Genomic DNA, 9852 nt, shown 5'->3' on the forward strand with positions numbered 1-9852 from the left:
TTCTTGCCTGGGTTTCTTATAGTATTACTTTAACATTTCAGAAGCTTCAGAGTCCATTCCATGCTTTGGTACATCTGATGAAAACAAGACTTTGTGATGATTACCAATTAAGAATGTGAAACATATCGAATTAGCATATTAATGAGACAACCTGCTACTAATTAGCATATGAATGGTGCAGCCTGTGACTAATTATCATATTCATTAAGTTTCTTCAGAGCCTCATTTTCAAGACACACTTCCAACAGTTGATCTCAAAAGCAAAGGAGCTTTATTCAAGCTCAAATAAGAAATTAAAAGCCTTTTCATTCTCTGTTTGTGGGCATCTTTTCAGGAACTCAATAGTGAATAACAATAATATCTCTGGGACCTGTAGCTTTCACATAGATAACCCAACACCAGATTATAAGCAACTGTATGCTGGTTCTAAAAACATAGGTGTCTGCCATAGAACCCATTCTCCACACATCTTAGTTCCCACCTATGAGCACTTGTCAGGGTCTCCGATGTCCTGTAGGGTTGTATAGATTCCCACGGAGACCAAACCATACTCCACCAATGCTTTCTTCATTCAAGGATATTATAAGCAGTGCACACTTACTGGCAGCCTGCACAATTCGTGTAAGGGGATCAGACCCTAGAATCTTTTGTTACGTTTGAATTGTTGGATTGATTTCTTCAATCTGCTGAGAGAGTCGCAGGGTTTGCTACTGTCTCATATTAAACATATTCCATACTAAAACCAGAAGGAAACTCTGTCAGACTACTTTACCAGCCCCTACATTAAAGAGTATTTCTGGTTTCATAACAATAGCCCATATAAGTTTATTGCACCATAAACTGATTCTAAGATGAGCTGGTAGATTGTAGGACGTCTCTATTGGAGTTAGTGGGTCAGTCAGTTATATTAATTCATAACCGGGCTGGAATAATATCAGAATAGTTTAATTACAATAGGCAGAAACCAGGCTATTTGGGCTGTTATGCATCTCTTAGTATTAGCTAATTGTATAAATAAACCATGGCTCACACTTTTCTTAGAAAAACGCAGTTATTTTTTTTGGTTATTATACTATAAAACAATCAATAGAAATACTCTTTTAATGACAGAAGTTTTAATCAACATCAAGGTAAATGATGATAGCTGCACAGATAAACCAGGGCAGGAGCATTCAGAGAGTTCACAAACCACTGAATAAGCTAACAATCAATGAAAGGGTAAATATACGAGTTTATTGGATTATAGCCAAATGCAATTTGAAACATCTGTTGGAAAAGTTTCAAGTAGACTAAGGTGAAATCAAGGCAGTTATTGTGTTCAGCATGTAGAGTGTGACAAGCAGATGGATGGACATGCACAATCAGCACATTAAACAAGGACAATAAGAAACAGATTAAAGACCTTATAAGTAGACTACTGATATATATATATATATATATATATATATATATATATATATATACAGTGCCTTGCGAAAGTATTCGGCCCCCTTGAACTTTGCGACCTTTTGCCACATTTCAGGCTTCAAACATAAAGATATGAAACTGTAATTTTTTTAACAAATGAAAAACTGAAAAATTGGGCGTGCAAAATTATTCAGCCCCCTTAAGTTAATACTTTGTAGCGCCACCTTTTGCTGCGATTACAGCTTTAAGTCGCTTGGGGTATGTCTCTATCAGTTTTGCACATCGAGAGACTGTAATTTTTGCCCATTCCTCCTTGCAAAACAGCTCAAGCTCAGTGAGGTTGGATGGAGAGCATTTGTGAACAGCAGTTTTCAGTTCTTTCCACAGATTCTCGATTGGATTCAGGTCTGGACTTTGACTTGGCCATTCTAACACCTGGATATGTTTATTTGTGAACCATTCCATTGTAGATTTTGCTTTATGTTTTGGATCATTGTCTTGTTGGAAGACAAATCTCCGTCCCAGTCTCAGGTCTTTTGCAGACTCCATCAGGTTTTCTTCCAGAATGGTCCTGTATTTGGCTCCATCCATCTTCCCATCAATTTTAACCATCTTCCCTGTCCCTGCTGAAGAAAAGCAGGCCCAAACCATGATGCTGCCACCACCATGTTTGACAGTGGGGATGGTGTGTTCAGGGTGATGAGCTGTGTTGCTTTTACGCCAAACATAACGTTTTGCATTGTTGCCAAAAAGTTTGATTTTGGTTTCATCTGACCAGAGCACCTTCTTCCACATGTTTGGTGTGTCTCCCAGGTGGCTTGTGGCAAACTGTAAACGACACTTTTTATGGATATCTTTAAGAAATGGCTTTCTTCTTGCCACTCTTCCATAAAGGCCAGATTTGTGCAGTATACGACTGATTGTTGTCCTATGGACAGAGTCTCCCACCTCAGCTGTAGATCTCTGCAGTTCATCCAGAGTGATCATGGGCCTCTTGGCTGCATCTCTGATCAGTCTTCTCCTTGTATGAGCTGAAAGTTTAGAGGGACGGCCAGGTCTTGGTAGATTTGCAGTGGTCTGATACTCCTTCCATTTCAATATTATCGCTTGCACAGTGCTCCTTGGGATGTTTAAAGCTTGGGAAATCTTTTTGTATCCAAATCCGGCTTTAAACTTCTCCACAACAGTATCTCGGACCTGCCTGGTGTGTTCCTTGTTCTTCATGATGCTCTCTGCGCTTTAAACGGACCTCTGAGACTATCACAGTGCAGGTGCATTTATACGGAGACTTGATTACACACAGGTGGATTCTATTTATCATCATTAGTCATTTAGGTCAACATTGGATCATTCAGAGATCCTCACTGAACTTCTGGAGAGAGTTTGCTGCACTGAAAGTAAAGGGGCTGAATAATTTTGCACGCCCAATTTTTCAGTTTTTTATTTGTTAAAAAAGTTTGAAATATCCAATAAATTTCGTTCCACTTCATGATTGTGTCCCACTTGTTGTTGATTCTTCACAAAAAATTACAGTTTCATATCTTTATGTTTGAAGCCTGAAATGTGGCAAAAGGTCGCAAAGTTCAAGGGGGCCGAATACTTTCGCAAGGCACTGTATATATATATATATATATATATATTTCACTTCAACTGTTTTTAAAATCTTGGTTAGCACTCCTTGAACTAGGTGTACATATTGTGTATTATTGCTGAAATCAGTCAGCTGGGTTAACACATGAAGCTGGCAGGTTCGCATTATACCACCGATACCATTAGGCACTGTCAGAGATAGAGAACAATCCATACAGAGCTTTGCCCACATTTTATACCTAATCTAAATTGATTGATTTCCCTTCCTCAGCAGGCATCCAAAGCTAAAATAAATACTGTGCATAATCATCATCAACCTTTTATCACTGTTATAAGAACCCAATATGCATCAGTGTCTATGCTGTTCTGTAGACTTATGTGGGCTGCTTAATATAGTGACATGCTGTAGGGACAAGGGTTACTGTAGTGACACAAACTCTACCTATCATCCAGTATCTGTTTGCTATGGTTTCTAGTGCTGATGATACAATGTTCTGGTCCATACAGCTTGCCGATCTGCACACAGTGTCTGGGTTATTATGTCTGTAGAACGGCTGCTTTTCAGATTTCACAGTCCTCTGCAGCCAGTGTCTTCCCCAGTCAGTCGGCGGTCGATTTGCATGTAGACTGTGTGACACAGTCTGGGATACAGGGTGCAGTCTGGGATACAGGTGCTTTGCAGTTAGCACTTCTCTAAACAGGTATGTCAGTAACATCCACCCACCACCATGTGTGTAAATCCAAAACTAGAGCTATCAGTATGATGAAAAGTTGATGACCATGGCGTATAGCAACAGCCTATACAGAATAGTACAGAATGGAAAATTAGAGAAGTGGTATTAAAGACCTAGGTAAGGTAATGTGTTAATATCATTGTAATGTATATTAAAGTGTGACACATAGACAGACTGATGTACAGACAGAGACACCTCCATATACCCTCACAATCTGATGCTCTCAATATGTTATGCTAAGTAATCTGGAAAAATATGCGGTTTTCCATGCAAAAATGGGACATACAGATGGACAAATGTGCGAACACACACTCCCATGTATTCCAGAATCTAATTTTACCTGCCACTGTATGCCCACTTTCTGTGACCAGTTAATAGCACCGCTCCTGGTGTGATGTCCTAATAAACTATAAAACTAATAAAACAATGTGAGGTGTCTCAGTTTTCATGGCCAATCCCAAGTTTACCACGATAAATCAACACGTTCATTTTGCAGTTTTTCCATGGTTATACAATGGTTTTCAATTTGCTTTACCATACCTGGCAATTCTTACCTATGCTTTACCATGCTTTATTACACTTTGCTATGCTTTTACTATGGGAAGCTTTTATAAGGGCCTGTCAATCTTGATTGGTAAGTGGAAGGCGGGGAGAGATCTATAATGACCTGTCAACTCACAGGAACTGACCAGTCAGTTCTGTATCCATTCCACTATGGGGGTCAATAAGGCTGTCAAGCAGTGTACTGTGGAATGAGTGATGCTTCTGTCCTGGGGGAGGGGGGAGTGGGGGTGCTCTGCTGGTACAGTGATTTGCTTTCAACCATCAATGATATGAGCAGACCCAGCTATTGGCATACATGGATAAATAGAGTTAAGTGCTGAATGTTAATCTGTGTAATGATAATTATTCCACCCATAACCTCCCACGACACGTACAGTCAAGGTTTTTTTTTAAGACATGAGTGGGATAATTCTCTGTACACATACTGTATGAAGATTCAATACATAACATTTTTTTAACCACAATTGAGAATTTTTTGCAGAAAAAAGGAGAACTTGTTTACTTTTACCGCTTTTAAAAAATCGAGTTAATTAAAGCATGGCGTGAATGCTTTGAAAATATGGCCCTGTGTCTTGGGAACGGATTGTTACACTCTGCATTACGAGGCAATCTCAATAGAGGAGTATAAAGAGACAGGAAAAAGCAACATGTCGACTAGGGAGAAAAACTGGAGTTTAGGGTACTTATCTGCAGTCTTATATGACACACACATCACCAGGTTTGAATATTTTGAGTCAATTGTTCTCTGTATTGTATTATTCATAAACAGTCCTGTTTTGCTGTTTTTCCTATTTGTTATAATCCCGGGTCTTACAGTCCAGCAGTTCAGTGTAAATTGCAATGCTATGTTGAAGCATGTGAAAGTAGTTATTGTTTTGTTATGCCATGTTTATTCATGGAAGTATTATGAAAGGTTTTTTGCTTTGATTTATTTTTTTACGGTGGAATTTCTCGGTCGTGGTATAAAAGCAGAATAAGTAAGGATGGCCCTTTTATTGCCTGATCCCACTCAAACCTCTTGCTTGAGAACTAAGGACCATATTTCCAAAGGCTTTACTCCAACTCTTTAATTAACTCCTATTTTTTGAAAGAGGTAAAACACCTGTGCAAAACTTGAATCATAAATAACTCCTGATAATATCTTACTTAACAGGGGCCCTGTGGTATGACTTCCTTACTCCCTGGAGTTGACACCCATGGATTACTTCCTGTGAACACACACACTGATGCTAATTCCAGGAATGACCAGTACTGGTTTATGCTGCACAGAACTGGTGGTTTGCTAGTTTTCAGCTGGTTGGTATATGGACATTTTTCAAGTACCACGCTGCTAAGAAAATGTAAACTACTGTTTCTCGTTGCTTCCTTCCTCACTCATAGTCTACCAGTGTGAGGTCACACCATAGAGGTGACCTTTAGCACAGGAAGTTATAAGACACCAGGAAGTAACACTTGAAACTTTCTAAATCTGTGTGGTAGAACAGATTGTCCAATTGCACAGTCATTTTTCAAAGCTTTACCCATTATTATGCTATGCATTTACTTTAGTTTGGTGAAATTCTGGGTTTCAGAATGCTTACCTATGCTTTACCATAATTTCGCTAGATATTATTACACTTTGCTATGCTTCACCATGGTAATCATTGAAAAGGGAGCCTTTATTTTATAAAACAGAAAAAGACAATCAGCAACAGATACAATCTCATATTCAGTGGCATCACTATATTTTTTATGGAATTCATCCAATGCAATCAACACTTAAAACAATTATCCTAATATGGATTTAAGTACTATAGAGAACAATGGAGCAGAGGCAAACAGATGATGTCAGCTTTTAACAAAAGATGAATCTTTTCATGTCGCCCACACCTGAATGAACACAGTCAATTTCCACTTCACAGCAGCGTTGTGTGCTATTCCCTTTATTAGCCTGTCTCAAACCCGTCTCTGCCCACAGCCTACTCTGCTGCCATTACCCCTGTCACTGCTTCATCGGTTTATCGGTGAGCAAAGGGATTCAGCCACGTGGCTTCAACATTTCCTTTTCAAGCCTCACGTTAATTTCAGCCCCACCTGAAATTAACCTTCAGAAAGAGAATTTAATTGGGTTCAGTCCAAGGGGATCTGGAAATAATCAAAGCAGTGTGACTCTGAGAGTCTGGAAATTGTCCTCTCTGTGTCACGAGACTGACTGATTGGTGGTGCTTTAATACAGCAAATTAAAGTAGCTTAAGATGGCATTGGCACTGTTTAAATCTTTCAATATCAAGAAGGACAGGTTGAAATAATTACATTTGTTCAAGGCAGAATGGAAAGGGCATCAAAATTGACTATCTTACCCATGTGTAGGAGTTTAATGATACACTAATGTAACAATATATATCACGATTTGCAAGTTGCGATACAATATGTATCATGATTCATGTGATGTTCCTAATGGGTACTTGCATGATGCATAATAAGATAACATGATAATTTTATAAGAACATAAGAAATTTATGAACGAGAGGAGGCCATTCGGCCCATCTAAGCTTGTCCAGTTCCTATTAGGTGACTGATCTCAGATCTTTGTCAAGTTGGGTTTAAAAGGATCCAAGTGATTCTGCCTCAACAGCATGACTAGGTAACTCATTCCATACCCTCACCACTCTCTGTGTGAAGAAGCGTCTCCTTCCCTCTGTCCTACAGGTAAGTTCATTTCCACTCAATTTCCAACTGTGTCCTCTGGTCCTGGTTTCTGTACTGTGCTTAAAGTAGTGGCTTGAGTATGTCAGCTCCTCTTAATATTTTAAAGACTTCATTCATGTCCCCCCTTTGTTCCACAGCCTTACGAGATGCAGACAGAGTGAGACGTAGATGTAGACAAAAACAGAGTAGGTGCCTAGGATCTGGACAGATAAATTCTCAGTGAATGGTGATGTCATGGCACCCATAATAAAAACAGCTCCCAGGGATGGGAAGCACTCTAAAACAGGATGTCATAATAAAGCAAACACTGAAACTGTGAGATCGCTAAAGACTGAGGAACAGCACAGCCTCGAGCCTCTGATCCCATCGCTGGGGAAATTCATACCTCTGGACTGCCTTGACTATCACATCACCTGCCATTCATCAGTCACGCTGAACAACATTTATCATCAAAAATGAGGTGTAGCCCTCTTAAAAGAATACTGAGGTAAACTGTACCATGGTATTAGCAAAGGGTACTAAAGCTTAAAGTGAACATGGGAAATCATGGAATACTGCAAAAGATTTCATTGGGCCCATGACTGCCTTTAAAAATCAGTTTTCTGGAGAATAGTATGCCAACCAATAGTTGATAAGATGTCCATCATGGAGAAAATAATCATCTGAGGCTCTTTTGTAAAGTATTGTCTCATGAAACGTGACCAGAGAACCCGGCTTTAACCTGGCCTGGCTTAAATTAAAATTAAATGGCATAAATTTGAGCTGAAATTTGAAGATGTCCACCATGAATAATATTAATGTTTTTGTCAGTTTTGTTTTAACATTTAATACAGCTTGTGAGAAGATTTTTTTCTACACAACTGAATAAAAATATCCATTATAAAGGTTATTACAGTACCACACTCTGCATTTATGATAGTTTGCCCTGGTTTGCCATGTTTTTAAATACCCTATGTCTCCAGACTTTACAATGCTTGCCTATGCTTTAGTTTCACTGTGTTTATTAAACTTTGCTATGCTTTTACTGTGGGAAACCTTGGATATTAATAATTTTTGGTGTCACTGTATAGATATAGTTAGACCTGAGAGATGATGTCACCTGGGGTTTACAAAGGTGTCCTGGGAACAATAAATACATTACAAAATCTGGTATTCATTTAAGTAGCTTTAAAAAAACAACTAGAAGCCTATTCCTTTCACTTGTACCAGTATTTGACTGTGTGAGTCTCTATCCCAGCCCAGTCTCCCAGCACAGGCCCCTTCTTGTACAAATTCCTCCCTGTGTTGCAATGATTCTACGAGAAAAACAAATTCCTTTCCGGAAAAAAAAAAACACTCCAGGAATTTGGGCAGACGTTCCCAAGCTGGGAAAAAAGGGTTGGTACAGACTGCAGTAAGGAGACAAAGAAAATCAATGACATCACCTGCCTCAGGTGATCTGACGGACGTGTATGGGAATGACAGCAGTGTCTGAGCTCAGCTCTCCCCTTTCTCTCTGCAGTGAACTCAGTTGTATTATATAAAGTCTTGCTCATTATTTTTCAGTGGCTCACTAAATCTTTTACAGTCACGTAGTTATTTTTGAGCTTGGGTTCTTTATTGAAACATCACGAAACCTGTTAATTGTGCAATGAGTTGCAGGGGCTTTGCTACCTAATAGGATCATTTTCAATGTATTCTTTGCCTCTGACCAGCAGCAGACAAAATGCTGCAGGGACAGAGATATCCAAGCTGGGGAAAATCACATCACGTCAATCATAGATAACGCTATCCAATGGTTGACTATGGTTGAGTAGCCCCACCCCACTCAGTCATGGTGTGATGTCACCTAAGATGGTCAGGAACAACTCATTGAAAATTGAAAGTGGGGAAACCTGCTGTATAATTAACTTGCTTCATGGTGTTCCAATGAAGAACGGCAGTTAAATAATACACTAAAAGTTGAGTGATTTATCACTGTATTTTGTGAGCTCATGAAAAATAAACAATGAAAAGGAACAATTATATAATAGTACAGCTTTTGTTTCAACCTGTTCTTTTTTTAATGTGAATTGCACTGGGTCAATTCACCTCAGCAGTGTCATCTGGGTCAAAGCACGTCACTGGCTGAACGCATGTCTGTCAATGGGGGAGAAACTGGTTGCTTAATTACATTTGAAGGGGTGAGAACAATTTCACCTACCAGGTGACCCAGGAGCAAGTGCAACCCTAAATGAAAACATGGCTTGCAAACAGTGTTTTCTTTAACCTAATGTAGCACCAGATGTAATGTTTTAAAATAAAAATACTATAAAATCTGTTTCTTTTAAAAGTGCACATTTGAGACTTTGTTGCCCAATGAAAGTGCACAACAGGTAAAAGAGCTTTGTGGTATCCAAATTGATTGTTTGCTTTATCCCATTTAATTTGAGCAGATTTGATTAATCTGTTAATTATGGACACCCAGTTAGTAAGCAAACAGTGTAGGGATTTGTTGGTGTCTGATGGCAATGCTTTTTTGTTTGTTTCAATTAGAATTTCTGAGCTTTTACACAATAATTCATGATGCCATCTTTATTAACAGCACTACTTTGACACAAAACCAACTAACTAACAATCCCAGACACTGTTTCTATGATTTCAATATAAGAGAAGTGGAATCTTTCTGTCATTCACTTTCATTGGGATTGCAGATCTTTCTGTCCTACAATAACACAACATGGATAAACAAACATCAATAAGGATCCCATTCACAGCCATGCACAGTCTGCCACTGAATAACTGATTCCGTGAAAGTCTGACTAAAGGTCATTGCACACCGGATACAATCTCTAATTTATCTGTTATCAGTCAAGTTCATTGCACAACAGATGCATTCATGTACTCAGAC

This window comes from Acipenser ruthenus, chromosome 23 (assembly GCF_902713425.1).
Source record: "Acipenser ruthenus chromosome 23, fAciRut3.2 maternal haplotype, whole genome shotgun sequence".
Classification (NCBI taxonomy): domain Eukaryota; kingdom Metazoa; phylum Chordata; class Actinopteri; order Acipenseriformes; family Acipenseridae; genus Acipenser; species Acipenser ruthenus.